Below are 19,224 nucleotides of genomic sequence, written 5' to 3'. Positions count from 1 at the left end.
GGACTCCAAAGGATAAAAATTGTTTATGATTCCAGAAGGGCTTCTTCCCAGTGACCCCCACTGTGTCTCCAATGATCAAAGCGAGGCAGGGACGCTCCCAAGCTCATTTTCATTTCCCTGTCTGTGCAGTCAGATCTACTTGTGTCTACTGCCCAGCTAGCACCACTGCCTGTCACCTCAGCATTCCAGTTAGTTTGCCCTTTCTGAATTTGCACATAAGAAGGGAAGGACAGAAAAAAAAAAAAAAAAAAAAAAAAAAGAAGGGAAGGACATGATGTGCCTCCTCCTTTCATCTGAAGGGGAGTGGTGGTGACTTGGGTGGGGCAGCGCCTTTGAGCAATGTAGTCAGGCTGGCCGGGAGGTGGGAGATCTGGGTCCCCACACCGGGTCAGGCACTCAGGGTGTCACCTTCCAGTCCCAGGGAGGCCCACGTATGGTTTCCCACCATCCAGGAGGACTACAAAGGAGCCAGTGGCAGCATCGGGCCAGCAGCATTGCTTCTGCACAGCTGGGGCTGTCCCCCCATTCAGTGCCTTACTGACCATCTCCTGTGTCTCAGACCCCCCAGAGAATCCAAGTCCCAACCAAGTAAACTTCTCTTTTTTTAAGGATGAGGTATGTGTAACTAGACGGGGACGCAAACCCAGGACCACCTGACCTCAGAGCCTTTCTAGTTTGTCCATCTCCATTTCCTCCTGCCCCCATGTTGCCCATAACAACAGCCCCTCCAGAGTCACTGGGCTTTCCTTGAACTTGTCCAGTGACTGGGAACACAAGGCAGAAACAGGAGGAGGGTGGTGAAGAGGCAGCTCCCGCCAAATGACAGTTCAAAGGATAAGACTCCTTTTGAGCAAATGTTTATGTGGAGCTAAGAACTGTCTGCTTCTAACAGCAACTCAGAGAGCCCGTTGCACCCCTGAGACTGTGCTCATGTCTGCCCCTGTCACATGCAGAGACCTGTAAGTCTTGGAGAGCTGCAGCTCCATCCCCCTCCCCAGTCCTCTCCACACTTAGCATCCCTTGGTCCCTACATGTGTGGTTTCCTCCTCCACTGCACCCACTTTCTCCCACAATATTGATTTTTTTTTTTAAAGGAGGCAGTCAGCTTGGCTGGCCTCTTGCTGAGAAAGCCAGCTCCCCTGTGATGGAAGGTCATGCAATCTCTCTTCTTTTCAGCTAGACTCCTTGTGTGGTCTGCAGATCAGCAGGAGATGTGGGCCCTTTATCCACAGAATTTGCCCCCTCTCCTCCAGCTCTCTCCTCTCTGAGACTCTCTCCTCGCTTTCCCACAGCTTTGGTTGGTCCCCTCATCCTGCAAACCAGGGACACTCTGGGCTTTATGCCCCCAATTTCACATCCTCTTGTGAGGGGAAAGCTGGAGCCTCACCCATGCCTCCCTTCCCCTGAAGCCCACCTCAGTGTCCACCTGCTTCTGGTCACTGTCCTGTGCCTTCGTGTACTTCGTTCAACACTGTGTCCAGAGTCTACAGTTCTGACTCATGGCAAGGTTAGTTTAACAGGAGCTAAGGCAAGTGGAACCCTAAGAGGTCACCACGACTTCTTTCCAGCCCCAGCCCATGAACTCCAGTCACCACTTCCTGCAACAGGGACTCTGGCATGGGCTGAGGACCCCAAGGTTCCACCTCCCTGCTTCTTGGCAGTTCTGGGTTCTTAACCAGCCTTCCCCTCCATGCTAGGAAGACCTGTCTTAAGAACCTTCTTAGAGCCCTGGATGGAGGTGTAGGGGGCAGGGATGCTTCCTCTCTTTTAGGCTGATAAACCTCATTTTTTATTGTGGCAGACACAAAAATGCACCACTCAAACTCCCTATAAGAAAGGACTCAGCAACAGGAAAGGGATTTGCTAGCAGCCCTGAACTAATTCCTTCAGGTTTGCCCAGCTTTCAAGACAAAGTTACTCTCCTTTCAGCTGTCTCCAGCCAGTAACTGTGTGTGTGGCAGATGTGTGAGGGCCCAGCCATTTCCCCAACACAGGGCTCTGGGGACCAGCAAGGCCCCCGGACAGACCCAGATGCTCTGGAACCCCTTCCTGCTCCCATGGGCTGGTGGAAATGCATTTAGATCTCACATGGTCTGGAGGCTCCCCTGGCCCAGTTCTGCAACACTCTTTATCTTCTGTGGAGGCTACACCCCCATAATTTTTTTGTTTCCCCAACTCCATCCACCTGACACAACTATCCTGAGAATCCTCTGTTCAGTTGTCCCTCAGTGCCCCTTCATGGCCTGCCCAAAGGCCACCAGCCTTCCCTCCATACCTAGGTTTCTGCAGATGGATCACACTGCCCTCTCTGTTTTGCTAACTGCCACAATGCATAACACACAGGTGTTTAAAGGGCTTCCTTGGGTTGCCTGGGTGGCTCAGTGGTTGAGTGTATGCCTTCGGCTCAGAGCGTGATCCCAGGATCCAGGATGGAGTCCCATATGGGGCTCCCAGCAGGGAGCCTGCCCGCCCCTCTGCCTATGTTTCTGCCTCTCTTTCTGTGTGTCTCTCATGAATCAATAAATAAATCTGTAAAAAGAGGGGGGCTTCCTTGTCACTATCCCCACTATGTTAAATCGGGTATTCATGTTGGCTCTATCTCCTAGCTCAGGAACACAGCAGACATGACCTTATCTGAGGAATACTTGCTGAATGAATGAATGGATGGATGAGCAAATGCTGACAGGGGAACCCCCACAGAGAAAGGAGAGAGCTGCCCAGTGGGGGAGGCCCAGGAGGACAGGACAGGATGGTGTGCACCCAGCTCCCCCACAGAGGGCTCTGGAAGGGGGGTGATTTTAATCACAATAAGAAGGGGGCAGCAGGCGCTTTAGAAGTGACAGGTTTTAATTTGTAATTGTTTCCATCTTCATTTCCCGCTTCTCCTCCACTGACAGGCTCCCCACACTTAAGTCAGCTTTGTCCTTTCTGCCCAAGGAGAAATGTGGAAATCCAATAGGGGAAAGACAGATGTGGGTGACAGGAGCCGGGGGGGAGGGTGGTGGTGGGCAGACACCTGCCTTTCTTGGTGACGGCAGCTGCCACCACCCGAGTGCAGAATCTCGCAGGACAGGAACTGCCCCTGCACCACACTGCTCTGTGTCCCTCATGAAGGCAAGGAAACCAAGGTGCAAGCAAGCAAGGGGCATGACTTGCAAGGCCGAACAGCTGATATGTGCTGGAGGTGAGATTCACGCATGGCCGTATGACCCCAGTGCTCCAGCTCCATGAAGACAGCGAAGATGTGATTAGACGTTTGCTAAGGCTCTGATCCCCAGGCCTCTTTACCTGCTGAGAGCTGCTGCAAATGCCAGCATCCACATGGAGCTTTGATGGGCACTAACTCAGTTAGCTTTACCTGTGTGCACAGCCAATCCATGCCAGGCAGCAGATTTGAAAAAGCATGTGGCTGCTTCTGCCCCTGTACTCCATGCCAGAGTAAAGGACAGTGGGTGGGTGGCCCAGCACGTGCACCAGGCAGGCTTGTTCTGCAAAAACAGGGAGAAGGGACTCTCTAGAGAGGCAGAGGCAAGGCCAGGCTTCCTGCAGGGATGGTCTATAAAAGCTGATTCTGGAATCAGCACTGTCTGGCTATGTACCATGTGTACAGAGCCAGAGGGTGCACAGAGGTAGAGAAGAGGCATTTGGAACTGGCAGTGAGCAAGATCTGGGGGACAAGCTTACCTGGAAGGAAGGTACCAGCCACCACGGAAGGTTCAAAGGAGGAGTTCAAGGTAGGCAGTGTGTCACATGGGGTAAACATGGCTTGCAGGGGGTCTTCTCACATCTGGTGGGACCCAGGGCATTCAGGTCCCTGAGATGGATGAGGTACTAGTAGTGGGAAGTCCTTGCAGGTGTCCTTCCACTGCTCATTCCCTTTCTTCCAGGCCCTGGGAGTCCAGCATGAGCTGCAAAAATGCTGAGTTTAAGAATATAAAAGTCTGCCTGAGTAGTAGCCTCTCACTGCCTATGACCAACCACATTGAGAAGCCAAGAAAGGACCCACACTGGAAACTGTGTCAAAAGTTCTCTATCTCGGGCGCTGCCCTTTCCCTACCACCCAGCACAGTCCCAGGCACACAGCAGGACTCAATTAACATTGCATGGTTGGATGTATGGATGGACGGAGGGATGAAAATGTGTCACACCTATTCTACTGTGAGGGAAACACTGACCTGCACAGTGCATCACAAACATACATGTTCACCAGCACACACACACTTGAGATAGTCACTCACTCCTACACACTCACAGATTCATACCCATGCACACATAAAGGAAAGCTACACACACGTGGGCCATACTGATTCTAGGGAGGTGACTTAGCTGTAGCTGCCAATTCATAGACAATGTACAGAGTAAGAGGTCAGTTAGTGCAAGTTATCCGGTAGTGTCCCTTGATTGATTCAGTGGGTCTTGACCAGTGTTCTTTGAGAAAGGGAAAAGAAGAAAATAGAGAATAGAAACTGTCTAGAGGTGTGAGAGGAAATGCCAGCTGGCAGCACTCGTCGTTGTCCACAGGTGTCCTGGCTTGCCATGTAATGTTAGTTTCTTAGGGTGCAGTTGGAGTCAAAAACTCTCAAAGCCACTGACTAGCAGTCCCCCTTGTTCTCACCCTTAGGTGCCATTCAGAACAGAAAGCCAAAGTGTTATCTCAGTGGTGCAGGTAGTTGAGCCAGGTTTCAGGAAGAAGCCTCTGACCATGGATCTCTTGACCCCAAGGCGGCTATTGGGTGTGGAGAAGGCCACTTGTCCACCATGCATACATACTCCATACCTCTTCAGCTCCAGGGAGTGATAGCCCCATCTTCCGGATGCTCACAGTCTACTATAAAAATCAAAAGGGGGGGGTGTGGGGACTGTAGTACAGTGTGATAAGAGCTACCATAAACATATATGTCGGGGATCCCTGGGTGGCGCAGCGGTTTAGCACCTGCCTTTGGCCCAGGGTGCGATCCTGGAGACCCGGGATCGAATCCCACATCGGGCTCCCGGTGCATGGAGCCTGCTTCTCCCTCTGCCTGTGTCTCTGCCTCTCTCTCTCTCTCTCTCTCTCTCTCTCGCTCGCTCTCTGATGACTATCATAAATAAATAAATTAATTTAAAAAAATTAAAAAAAAAAACATATATGTCAAGCTTACTGGGGGCTCTGGGGTAGTCTGGAGTCCAAGGACCCTTTCAGTATAGATGAGACATGAACATAAGACCTGTAATATTGGAAATTGACTGTATGGAAAGAGAAGGCAGTGAGGGGAGAGGGAGGAGGACAGACAGTGGGGAGGGTACTCCAGGCAGAGGGAATGGCATGACAAAGTGTGGAAACTTAGGAGACAGGGTGAGCTTGTGTTACCTGAGCATAATGTCCACTGAGTTTGTGACATGGGACAGGGGCTGGAAACACTGATGGGTTGCAGCTTGGTGCACACACCCTGTGGGTCCTGGCCCAGCTTCACTTTTCTGGCTCCAAGTAACCCAGGGCAGGCAAAGGCAGAGACATTCCCATGACCACCTAGTTTATGGAATAGTGTCCAATCTGTGGATATTCTCTTCCTCCTCCCAGCTCCTCACTCTTCTGATCCTGGTTTGGGGGTCTCTGCTTTGTTTTACTGCAACTGTATTATCTAAGAAGTTCAAATGCTCCAGAGCCTGTCAAGTCCTACACATTCAACCTTTGTACATCACTCCCCATTGTCAACCTTGCGGAAGAAAGAGGGCATTGACCCCAACAATCTGGGCTCCACAGTGATCACAGCTTCATTTCTTGGGACTCCACACCAGTAATTCATCGTGCCATCCTGGGATGGTGCAAGCCAGCACTTTCCATGTTCCTATGCAATGAGTTCAGTGTATGTCAGAGAAATGAATGATCCTGCATGCTCCCACATATAACTTTTTGCAGTGTGAACAAACAGTGGGAAAAGACCCACGTATTGGCTCTCTTAAAGCAAATGCAATGCAACCAGACCACAAGGGGCACCAGCCAGTTGGCTGTTATGTGCAGTACAGCTTTATCAACTTCCAGCTCTTGAAACTCATGAAGGTGAGCGGGCCCGTCCTTCATTGCCTTGGACCTGCCCACCAGTTCCTATCCTTCATCTGTTACCCAAATGTTTTTTTCTTAAAAAGACAGTCTCTTTCTTGAATTAGTTAGGGTTTTCCAGAGAAACACAACCGATAAAAGATGATAGGTGAGATAGATGATGATGATAGATGATGATAGATAGATGATAGATAGATAGATGATAGATAGATAGATATAAATTGATAATAAAGGATTTGTTGTCAGGAATTGGTTCACATGAGGCTGAGAATTCCTAAGATCTGTGGTCTGAAGGCCTATGAACCAGGAGAGCCAATGGTGTAGGTCTCAGTCCAACTCTGAGTCCAAAGGATAAAGAAGACCAATGTCTCCGCTCAAAGACAGGTAGAAAGGTGAATTCTCTTTTGCTCTACCTTTTGTTCTGTTCAAGCCTTTGTGAACCATATAAGACCCACCCACATTGGAAAGGGCAATCTACGTGATTCAGTCTATGGAGTCAAATGTTAATCTCATCCAGAAGCACCCTCACAGACACCACAAAAATAATGTTTGACCAAATACCTGGGAACACCATGGCCCAGACAAGGTGGCACATGAAATTAACCCTCACAGTCCCTAAATGCATGCTTTACCCTGCTGCAGTGACTATAACAAAGCACTTAGAAAGTGGAACAATATTTATTTGTTAACCTGTCTGTGGTCTATCCCTTCCCTACCAGAACCTATGTCCTGCGACAGTAGGCTCTTTTCCTGTCTCACTCATGCTGACCAGTTGGGCCTAAAACAAGACCAGCACACACTAGGTACTCAAAAGAGACTTGCTGAGTGAATCCGTGAATAAAGTAGCCAGAGTGGTTGGTCCCTGGGTACTTTTTAAAAATATTCTTAATATTTTCCAGGGATCCCTGGGTGGCGCAGCGGTTTGGCGCCTGCCTTTGGCCCAGGGCGCGATCCTGGAGACCCAGGATCGAATCCCACATCGGGCTCCCGGTGCATGGAGCCTGCTTCTCCCTCTGCCTGTCTCTGCGCCTCTCTCTCTCTCTCTGTGACTATCATAAATAAATAAAATATAAAAAAATAAAAAATAAAAAAAAAAAATAAAAATATTCTTAATATTTTCCAGTATTTTCTAAAATGTTTTAAATGGACTGTATCCTACCTATAAGATAAAAAATGTAATAAATGATACAACTTTCATTTTTTTTAAAGTCAATTTGTGAAAATTTCTGAGTTCCTTTTCCTGCCAATATTTTCCAGCCTGGGACCAACAAAAGCATCTTTCTTTGACAACTGACCACCATGCGGCTCTTTCCCCTGGGCCAGAGGAAAAGATCTCATTTCTGAGTAGTAAGTCTCATTGTCAAGGGAGAAATGAAAGGTCTGTTTTTTTGTGAGCCCAACATTGGGGCCTCTGTTCTCTCATTTAATCCTCATACCAGCCTTTGAGCAAGGCAGGCTGAACACACTTTGCAGATGGGGAAACTGAGCTGGGAGAGTTGTTGGGACAAGCCAATGAGCTGTGATCCGACAACCCAGCCACAGCGCACGTGCCAGACCTGGAGGTGGCAGGGGAAACCAAATGCCTGCTGCAGGCAATTCTCAAGGAAGTCTTAGTCCTCTTTTCTGCCAAAATCCCTTCCACAGCTTTCTTTTCCTATCATGTCTGTGTGCTTGGGGAGTGAATGTAAGTGAGCATGCTGGCATGTGCTCTGCAGGCAGATGTCATGCACACACAGCCTTGCATGTGGATTCAGACATGTATATGCAGCACGTGGTTGTGTGTTCATGTGTGTATTGTGGTGTCCTACGTGTGTTTATCTGTGGGTATCTCTTCACGTGTGTGTGTTCCATCTTCTGTATCTGTATGTATCTGCATTTTGTACTTAGAGGAAAGCACAGAAGGACAAAAGTGATACCTGCTCCCAAGAAGCTTCTAGGTAATTAGTGAAGAGACCAAGCACATGGAGGCATTTGGGTAAAGTGTGACCTCTGAAAAGTCAGGTCATGTGAGCCAGTGCAGTCTAGGCTCAGGCCTTGGACCACACAGGTCATGGAGTTCATCAGTCTCCACCACATATCAGCTAGGGGATCACACAGCACTGGCTGGACCTCAGCCTCCTCACCTCTACTACTAACTTCTTCTGCAGCAAATAGTGTGGCCTCCAGGAAGAACATCCTGAAATGCAAAGCCTGGCCCAGGGGAAAGAGCCAGAAGGAATAGGAGAGTCGGCTTCAGATACTGTTCTGGGAAAAGGAGATGGCTGTGAACAGGAGCAATCAGAAGGGCCACATGGAACCTGCAAGGGTTCAACTGGGTCATGGAGAGTTCACTGAAAGCAGGTATGGCTGGGGAAGGCCATTAGAAGACACAGGCTGACAGGATATCCTTCCATCAAGTCCCGCTGTTTCAATGCCAGTCAGAATGCAGCCTTCCAGGATGACACGGAGCACCCTGCAGTGTCACGGGGAACCTGGCACCAGCCAGCTACACAGCCCCAGTATGCTCCCCGGCAGCATGACTCAGGCCTACCTCCATGTGGCTGGGGGCACTGACCCGGCTACTTCACCCCTCTGGTGTTCACACTTTCCCCAATGAAATGACCCCTGCCCCCTCACAGGGCTGGGGGTGGCCAGGACTGAATTAGGCTGTAACATGTACCTCTCTCAAGGAAAGGAGAAAATAAATGTCATAGTGAAGAGAAAAGCCGTGCTCTCATTTGTCTGTGAAGTCTCGTGTACAGAGAGTTTTATCAGCCATGAAATTAGCCCTTCATGCTCTCCTACGCTAGCAGTCCAGTGAGGACTGAGAGGGCACTGTCTCGGCGCCTCCCATGACCACAGGGGACCCCATTCCCAGTCCAGCCCTCCCTGCTGCCTGTCTCGTGGCAGCCACTCCCATGGGCCAGGCCACACACAGCCATCAGGGCACAGTGGCATAAGGATGCAAAGCTCCATCCCTGTGCTCTGATGTCTCCGGCTCAGCTGCAGGCAACGGAAACCAACTTCTGCAGAGCCACACCTAAACAAAGACACTTTTTCCGTGTCCAAAGTTTCCAGCATTTTATAGACACATCTTTGAGTTTTGACCTGGGGGCTTTGAAATGACACTGTAAGGCAGTAGGAAACACATAGGCTTGCCAGTGAAATCTGGGTTCAAACCCTGGCTGCCCTACCAAATCAGTGTGATCCTGGATGAGTTCCTTTGCCTCCGAGTCTTAGTTTCTTTGTCTCTCAGGAGAGCATCATGATGTCACTCTGCAAGTGGAGAACAGGACCAGATGGGGCTGTCCATCTGCACATCGGACCTGACACCTGCTCCCAGGGCTGCCTGCACTTGGGAAGGCTGGGCGTGGGCCTGACCCCAGAGCTGTCATGCTGCTGAGGGGCTCACACACATGCACACACACACACACACACACACACATGCACACACATGCATATATACATGCCCTGACCTGTGGCATGTGTGCTTCCTGATGTCTGCACTTGACTGGAATATTTCTCTGTGCCTGCCTCTCTAAGATGAATTCTGGTGGCATCCACAGATTCGACTGTCTGACCCAGGTATTTCAGGATGGACGAGTATCAAAAATATTTTCCTCCATCCCTGCCCTTGCCTGGCCCAAGTGCTATTCAGGCAATTGCCTCTTTAATGGAAGAAAAAAAATCATTCTTATTCTCCCCATTTTCTCTCTCTCATCTCCATCCCCTTCCTTCTTCTGGGAGTCTTCAGCCTTGGTGGGGAGGAGGCAACCAGAATGCTTTCATGCACAGGGACCTCTCTGGTGTGGCCATTGAGACTACAGCACAGGAGATGGCCTGCCCTTGTATGGGGGCTGGGGTTCAGCATCCCTTAGTGCTCTGAAGCTTCTAGGACCACCATGTTCCCCAGTTTGACAGGATGAGCATCCAGCCCAGCCTAGAGAAGCCTGAGCTCCACTTTGCTTGGGCTTCTTAGCCAAAACTTATTTATTTCCATTAAATGATAATGGCTGTAAACAAGGTTTAACCTTGGCCACTGTAGGTCCTGGGGGTCTCCTGGAAAGTAGTGTCTTGCATGGTGAACAGAGCCTCTGGGCTCTCTCCATGCCTTTCAAGGCCCAGGGAACACTCCTTTGGCCACCTGCTTTTGCATACCCCAGCACCCCTGCTGGCTGCCCCGAAGTGATCCTAGCTCATTATGGCCTTTCACTGACTCTCATTCTGTGAAGCCCCCTGGGGGTTAGTCCTAGCTTTCCATCTGTAGGTCCTGTTCTGCCCTCGTGGGCAGGGTCAGCAAGCCAACCTTGCCGCAGGGAATGAGCAAGAGCCCATGGGGGTGAGGCAGACCCTCCACCTGCTACGGACCCTCATCAATAGCTGCACTGGAGGCCTGTGGCCAGTTGCATGTCCCTGCTCTGGGACAGCCCAAACTTATTCAGACTTCTGCTACCCTCTTCTCCTGAGTTTCCTAGCTGTCCACTTCCATCTGTGTACTGGGAGAAGGGCCCTCTATACTATTTGGCATTCTTCCCACCTCTATATCTTCCACACTTTTTAGGTCTAGACTTAGCTTCTTTGGGATTGTTACTTCTTGAAGCTCTTTTTAGATACCAAAGCCAGGAACTGCACAAATCTTTTCTCCCTCAAAATACCAAGTACTTGTGCTTTGGCCAGAGATAAGATTGTCTTTATAAGATTAAAAAAATTAATAGGAGGCTTACAGAGGAAGTCAGTTTGCCAACTTACAAGTTCCAGTTCCTCTATTTCCTTAACTTCAGTGTGATCTCAGACAAGTTAGTGAACCTCTCTATGTCAATATCCACATCTATGAAATGAGAATACTAATAATGAAGTAATACAATTGAAAGTGCTCAGAAGTATCAGGCATTGAAGAGTCACTCAAAAAGTATAGCTATTATTAACATTTAGAAAGGCAATTGACTTTTCTGTTCTCTCTTAGTGTTTCGTGGCCTCTATTTTCTGGACCAAAAGATACCCCCAAAAGCAACAAAGGGCCCACGGAGGAAGCATATGGGACAACCACACCTAAAACAAAAATACAGCAAAGAAATACCTTAGTAATTACCTCAAACATTACCATGTGACACTTACTGCTACTACTTTACTATTCCCAACAAGCCAATGGGTGACATTACCACCCTTCCTTAGAGCCCAGGGAGTGGAGGCATAGAAAGTAAATCTCCCATAATGAAAAGAAATCTAGTGTCCAGCCAGCTGGACAGGCACTGTCTATGTAGCAGCCACCAGCCACAAAAGGCTCACGAGCCTTGGAGAGTGACATTGTGAACTGGGATATCCCATGAGTATAAAATGCATGCTGAATTTGGGTGACTTAGTGAAAAATATGTATGCATAAAATATTTTATAAATATATTTTATATTTATAGCAATTTGAGATAACTTTTTTGATATATTAGGTTTAATAAAACATAAATTATAACGATTATGCCCGGTTCTTCAAATGTGGCTACAAGAAAAAGTTTAATTCACGTGTGTGCCTGGCATCATATTTCCATTGGATACACTGAATTCCTTGACATAAGTGGCAAGGTCCAAGCCAGGTCTATGTTCCATCTCTAATGAGAGCAGCTCCAGAAAATCCAGAGTCTCACCTCAGTTCCTCTCCTTCTTGTCCAGGCCACTGGCTACTGGTTGACAAGGGTAACAGAACTATGCCCCTTAGAACTCTGCATCCTACGATCTAAGACTGTCTTGCCATGACAGGCCACCCAGAGGGCTTACAGCTCCATCATTCTCTGCATAACTTGTTCAGGAAGGAGTGACCAAAAGTAAACAGTCCACCATTCAGCTCAAGGTAGGTACTTAGGGAAGTACATGGGATAGGACAAGAAAGATGGGAGAAATTTAGGAGAAGATTTATCTAGAGAAAGATTAGCTCTGAAGTGCCATTGGTTTTTCTTCTGTCTTCACCTTAAGCCAAGTGAAAGAAGCTTCATGAGAGTCCCTAGGAGGGTTTGGTGTATATCTCTGGGTGATACAAGGACAAGACCTGATTCCCATCCAACACAAATACCTAATGACCAGAGGCCTTGGCTATGGGCCAGATGGGGGTCTGCCCTGGGGAGACAGAGCAAGGTCATCAGGAAGCTTCTCTACCCAGAGGTGCCAGAGAACAGCTGAGGGGAAGGAGCCTGGGCTCAGTGGACATAGTGAGAAATTGCAGTGAGAGGCCCCCAGTCCTGGGATGAGGCCCCCAGTCCCCTGAACAGGTCTTGTAGACCAGACTGAGAGAACCCCACACTCCCCTTTCCATTCGTACATGCAAGACTGGCAGGGACTATGGCTCATGTGGTTACAATACTGATATCTCCAGTACCCACACCCCTTCAACCTCAGTAAAGATGGACTTTTAGCTGACACATGGCCACCCTTCCTCACTTCCCTTACAGCTAGAAATGAGCCTGTCAGTGTGTTTCACAGGTGTGTACAAATAATGTGTTGGGCTTCCAGGAAGTCATCTTAAAAGGGAGCCAATGCAGGTGCCATCTCTGACTTGACATTCTTTGGATGATTCCCTGCTGAGTCTGTTTTTTTTTTTTTTTCACCCAAGGTTTGAAGCACATTTCCAACAATACAGTATATTCAAGTGACTCCAAATAGTTCAATGCTGCCCAGAGCAGGTGTAAGGGACAAATGGAGAATGCCAAGGCTGGAGAAGCAGTGAATGGCAGGTCTTAAGTATCCTGGAACAGCCTCCAGAGAATGCTATTTCCTCTCAGGAGCATTGGGTGCCACCCAAGAGTTCTTGCAGTACACAGACACATACATGGATCTCTTTCCAGAAGGCTACTTCAGAATATGGATTCAAAAATCAAGAGGTAGGTCAGAACACTCTGGCAGTATGCTCTCAGGTACTGGCAGTAAAGATGAAGAAAAGTAGAAAGAGTTGACAAATATTAAGAAAGTTCTAGGGACACCTGGGTGATGCAGTCAGTTAAGTGTCTGACTCTTGGTTTCAGCTCAGGTCGTTATCTCACAGTGGTGAGATTGAGCCCCATGTCGGGCTCCATGCTCAGTGCAGTCTGCTTGGGACTATCTCTCCCTCTCCCTCTGTCCCTCCCTCCCTTCAAATAAATAAGTAAATCAGAGATAGAGATAGAGATAGAGAGAGAGAGAGAGAGAGAGAGAGAGAGAAAGAAAGAAAGAAAGAAAGAAAGAAAGAAAGAAAGAAAGAAAGAAAGTTAGTTAGTTCCAGAAATAGATTTGGTTGTTGATGAGCCCTGGGTACTAAAGGAGAAGGCAGGCCAACAACCAGAGCCAAGCCTAGGATTCTGACTTTAGCAGACTTTCATCCAAAGGATCCATTCATAGGGAGAAAGAATGCTGGAGAAGACAATGAACTCAGGGTTAATGGGTTAAGATTGGCATTGAGATATGTCCAGTGGAGTATGGAGTTTGGGAGGGAGCCATTGATAATCACAATACATATCGCTTACTGAGTGCTTAGGTAGTATTCTAAGCACTTTCCTGTATCCTATTATTACTCCTTTGTTAGAGATGTAGAAACTGAGGTCACAAAGGTTGTGATCCCAAGCTGTTAGCCACTATGCTCCCTGTTAAAAGGGACTAAGGCTAAGGTATCAATAAGAAGAGGAATGAGAATGGTCCATCCAACAATCAGGATCCCATGGAGAGCAGGAACACTGGAAGCAGGAGCAGTTTTAGTGGAAGTGTGAGATTGGATGTAAGCAATGAGAGAAGCAAAAAAATACCAGAAATGTGAAATGCTGTGAGTGGTAGCCAGAAAACAATGAGTGAAAGTAGAATTTTTATTTAAATTCCAATATAGTTAACATACAGCGTAACATTAGTTTCAGGAGTACAATATAATGATTCAACCCTCCATATATCACCCAGTGCTCATCACAAGTACCCTCCTCAATCCCCATCACCTATTTCACCATCTCCCCACCCCACTATCCTCTGGTAATTAACAGTTTGTTCTCTGTAGTTGAGTATGTTTCTTGATTTCTCTCTCATTTTTCCCATCTGTTTTGTTTCTTTAAGTTAAAGATAGAACTACTCTATGATCTAGCAATTACATTACTAGGTGTTTACCCAAAGAATACAAAAACTCTGATTCAAAGAGATACATGCACCCCAATGTTTATAGCAGCATTATCTAAAAGAGCCAAATTATAGAAATAGCCCAAGTGTCCATCAACTGATGAATGGATAAAGAAGCTGTGGTATACATATACAATGGAATGTTACTCAGCCACCAAAAAGAATGAAATCTGGGATGTCTGGGTGGCTCCACGGTTCAGTGTCTGCCTTTGGCTCAGGGTGTGATCCTGGGATTTGGGATCAAGTCCCACATCGGGCTCCCCACAGGGAACCTGCTTCTTCTCCCTCTGCCTATGTCTCTGCCTCTCTCACTCTCTCTGTATCTCTCATGAATAAATAAATAAAATCTTTTTTAAAAAAAGAATGAAATCTTACCATTTGCAATGACATGGATGGAGCTAGAGAATATTATGCTAAGGGAAATAAGTCAGTCAGAGAAAGAATTTTCTTAATATTAGTGGACCTGAGAAGATTTAATTACCATCAGGAAGGAACCAACACAAAGAGGTCTAATGATACAGAATGGAGAAGAGATGGCCAATGAAGTCACATCTCCGAAGAGGCAGAAAGGGCTGGAACCCAGAATAATGTGGAGGGATTGGCCCTGAGCAGTAGGGCATCCCCAATGAGAAGGAAGGAAAGAAGGGTTGGAGGGATGGAGAGAAGAAGGGAGGAAGTGAGGGAAGAGGGAAGGAAGGGTAGGGCCGCACAGGACACAGATCAATGTGTTAACTTGCTGGGGGGAAATTGAATTTCTGTCTGATAAAATCTTTCAATTACTCAGCAAAAGAAGCGGTCAATCACCAGCTGAGATGTGGGAGTAACAAAAAAAAAAAAAAAAAAAGCAAGAGGTACAGGGCTATAGAAGGTTCAATATGGTCACTGTGGTGACAGAGGAGCATTTGCTGGCCAGAGCCTCACCCCTCACTCCTCCTCTGCTGCTCAAGAATCAAGGATTCCTGGGCCTGGGATGTGACAGGAACCTGCAGGGAAAGTCTTATCTTCCCTGTTCTTAGCAAAGCCAGACTCCATGGCAGAGGGCTGCTCTAGTTCAGACAGGTACTCTCTGATTTGGAGGTAAAGTGCTGAGATGCCTGATGAGCTGGACACAAAACGTTGACTTTTCCCGTAGTTGAAAACATTAATAATTAGATTATGTAATAAAACCACAACAAATTATAATATGGCAAGAAAGAAGACACTATATTGACTTCTCTCTGCTTGACCCCTGCATTTATCTCCAGGGAAGAGAGGGGCTGGATCAGTTTGAGGAGAAGGTGAGAACCCCCAAATTGTCAATCCAGGGGGAATGCCCACCTGCCTCCTGCTGCAGAGTCAGCATCCACCTCTGCAAGGTGGTGGCCACCCTCACAGCCCTGCCCATTATTGGAGCCAGCGCTCAGAGAAATCTCTGCAGTGCTAATTACCAGGCAGAGCACTGATATTCTATAATTGAATTAATTCAATATGGTCTATAAAATAAAACTAGCATGACCACTCACCGAGCCCCCCACGCAAGGTCATGATCATCTCATTTCAGAAATATTTATTCACTCCCAATCCCTGGCACTTTCCAGCAACAGGGACTGTTAGTTCCTACAATTTAGGTTCCTTTTTTTGTCCTCCCTAGAAAAATTAATTACCTAAACAAACTGAATAGAATAAACAGCTTGAATTGGAAATTATAAAGTTGCCTAGTCCAGCAGTACAGGAGGTTGTTATTCACAATATGTCACTTTAAGATAAGTTAATAAAGAAATATAGAAGAGAATCCATTTTTGGTCATCATTAGCATATACAGTACAAAAAGCTACAGGGTATTCAATTAATTCTAGACCATAATTATGGAGCAGGAGTCTTGCATATAAATCAAATTTCTTTTCTGTTTTTTTTTTTTTTTTCTTGCCTTCCATGTAAAGGGAAATACCATTTCCAGGCAGAGTGCAGAGGAGGATGAATGGCTGCTGCCCAGCCACAGGGCTCAGGAGCCCCAAGAACTTACATGGGAGCTTCAACCCTGGAGGTATTTCATAAACTTCTCACATCCAGAAAATCATAATTACCGTCTTTGCCATCATTTCCCATTTTTCTCCAGCTGCCATCTGTCAAGAGGCACTGGCCACCTAAACCTCATGTAAGTTGTGCAGTTACTAATTAATCCCAGAAGACAGCACAAGCTAAGTGGAAATACATTATTTTAAAAAGATGGAAGGAAACCAGCCACCGTATGATAGATACTACATCAGGAGGGCAACTCCATGTGTCACTATGGAAAAACAAAATGATGGAGGAAATGATTTGCAAAATGCAAGCTCACACTCTGTTCTTCATGTTAAGTGCTAGAGCAGAGAGTGTTTTCAGTTGTGATCTGGGGACTGCTGGGCCCTGGAGATACTTCTCCAGTTTATTTGGGGTGTTTTTATGAAGAGTTCACTTCTAGATGTTTTTGGAAAATCTGAAGTTTCTTTCTTAACTCTTTCTTTTTGGCCCCCAAGTCACACCTTCCTCTTCTCCCTGAGCATTACTCAGATAGGACACCTCTATTTAACCAAGCTTCTCTCTTTTCCATCTTTGTCTTTAAATAAACATTTCCCAGATCTTGAACACATGGAAATGTCCCCAGGTCACCTGTTCCCTTTGCTGAAGACGTGAATGTGGTTGTAAGGTGCCTGTGGCAAAGAATGAGGCCCGCCTATTGTTTCTGTTTGCCTGACAGCTTCACCTCGACCCCTCCGAACCCTCAGGGCACTTCCTCAGCTGCCTTCTCTGTGCCAAGCAGCCAAGTGACCTGGGATGGCCAATCAGAGCGGTCTTAACTGGGGCAGGGCTGACAAGTGGCCAGTCAGAACCTCCTGGGTGGGTTTCTATGAGAATGGGGTGGAGAAGTCACAGGTGCTAAGGACTCCTTAGACTTGTGGCTGGGACCTGTCTATGCCACCTGCCTGAGGAACTATTCCCAGAGCAAGACCAAGCTGCCAAGTGTGGACAGCCTCCTGGGGACATCCTCTGAGCCTTGGTCCTGGCCATACCGGGACTTCCAGTTCTGGGATCTAATTCATTTCTTTTTAAGACAATTTGAGTGGATTTCTGTCAATTGCAAATTTAAAAATCCTGCCTAAATAGATACTTCACCTGTCCCCCTCACTGTCTGTACTCTATATGTCTGACCTCCCACCACCTTGTCCTCGTTCAGGTAGCAGACAGAGCCTGGCAGGAAAGTGGACCTTTAAGAAAATCCTGGCTCCTCTCCCCAGCACTTGGGAGGGCTTGTGGATGCCCCGATTCACAGGCTGAGGGAAAGTGGCTTCTGGGAGAGGGGGTTGTTTTCATGCTTCTGACTGCAGCAGACAGAGAGGTTTCCTGCCCAAGGTCTGGGAAACACCCTGTGCTCCCTTTCATCCATCCAACAGACATCACTGAGCCTACAGAGCACAGAGGACACATCCAAATATAAGACAGAAATGACCCCCGCCCACCAGTCCTGGTGCCTGCCCAAGGCTTGAGTCTCTCCATTGCCAGCTTTTCCTCCCTCCCTCCCCAAACTTTCTTTCACACACATGTGCACATGTATACACACACACAGACTCAACTACATCCATGAACACACATGTTTATACAGCTGCACCTATATTCAGCAGCTCTGTGCTCAAACACACTTCATTCCTTTGCCAAGTCCCTCTTGACCTCTTCTTCTCCTTTACCAGCTGGGGCTAATCCATCTGAAATCTTTGTGACTCAAGCTCAGCTGTCACCTCCCCAGGAAGCCTGCATGCAGAGCCCCACTTCCTGTGCCCAGAGCCCAGGGCTCCCTATCTCATGCTCCCACCTGTAAGAGACCTCTCTTCCCTGTGCGGTTGTGGGAACCTGGCTCATGGCATAGCCCCCACCCAATTGAGCTTGGCAACCTATGCAGATGAGTGAGTCCTTGAATCTCTACAGGTGCCTAGCTGAGCTCTAGGAGCTCCTAGTTGTGGAGGATAAATTTAAGGAATGTACTATTTCAAGAAGTTCTGAACACAGGAAGAGGAGGGTGGAGCCCTTTCTGGAAAGTTCTAGAGAAGCCCATCCTCATCCTATTCCTGGTGAGTTATCAGGGAGTTAGGAGTATATTTATAGCCCCTAAGTCAATGCCATTCACTCACCAGTGAGCATTCATTGAGCCAGCTAAGGGCCAGTGTCTCTACTACGCTCTGAGAGGGGGTGAAGGAGCCAAGATCACCTCCTTCAGGGTGTTCCAGAGGAGGCAGTCCTGCTAGCCTCTGCCATCTGCCTTTCGGGGTCCTCATCAGAGCCTGGAGACCCTAGGCTGGAGGCCAAGGACTATGGTTTGGAGACAGCAACCCCCAAATCACAAAACATTGGAATTCCAGAGGTTCCTGGAACTGCTGTTGCAACACTCCTCATGTACACATGCACTTGGCCCAGGGTTCCAGGGCACTGGTGACAAACTAGCTCAAGGCCCACACCCCCAGATTCCTAGAATAGGGACCTTACTTCCTCCTAACATTCCTTTTCTCCAGGGCATTTACTGAGTATCTGGTCCACATCCACAGCCTTATAATTTACATATGGGGAAAATAAGGGCCAGAGGGCCTAAGTGACTTTGCAGGTCCTCTGCCTCAGTGGATAAGAGGCATTCAGGCCCATGAGCCAGTCCTGCCTGACTGCACAACTCAGTCCAGTAATACCTGATCCAGGGGTTTCTAGAGAATGGGGATTAATTGGGGCTGAGCCCACAGGACTGGATGAGGGAACACCAGGGGGCGGGTATCCACAAGACAGAGCAGGCAAGGTCCTTTGCAGGGGAGATGAAATGAGTCCCTGGGAGGAAAGAAGGCTATGGCTTCAGCACCCAGTCGTGGCTCTCCATCCAAAGAGCTTCCCCAAGGGACCTGGCATCTGGAGTGCTCACTGATAAATCATCACAGAGCTGCACACTGTACCTGACTGGGGAGATCTGTGGCTTGGGACCATTAGCTTGGATTTCTTTCCTTGCCTGGGTTTTAATTCAAGCAGATTTTAGGTCCATCCTTTTCACAAAGTCCCTCACTACGTTGCCCATACCAGGACTGAATGAAAATGAAGTTGGATGT

At 47.7% G+C, this 19,224-nt stretch overlaps 1 long non-coding RNA gene across 1 annotated transcript; it reads left to right on the top strand.

Moving 5' to 3' along the window:
* The first annotated feature begins 263 nt into the window (after positions 1–263).
* On the top strand, positions 264–8,744 carry LOC144291651 (uncharacterized). The gene is made up of 3 exons (XR_013359009.1): positions 264–6,843; positions 7,298–7,387; positions 8,188–8,744. It is a non-coding gene; the product is annotated as an uncharacterized LOC144291651 (long non-coding RNA).
* Positions 8,745–19,224: the final 10,480 nt, after the last annotated feature.

Source organism: Canis aureus, chromosome 20, assembly GCF_053574225.1.
Source record: "Canis aureus isolate CA01 chromosome 20, VMU_Caureus_v.1.0, whole genome shotgun sequence".
NCBI classification, from domain to species: Eukaryota; Metazoa; Chordata; class Mammalia; order Carnivora; family Canidae; genus Canis; species Canis aureus.
The sequence above is the reverse complement of the archived record's forward strand: the minus strand, read 5'-3'. Positions and strand labels throughout refer to the sequence as shown.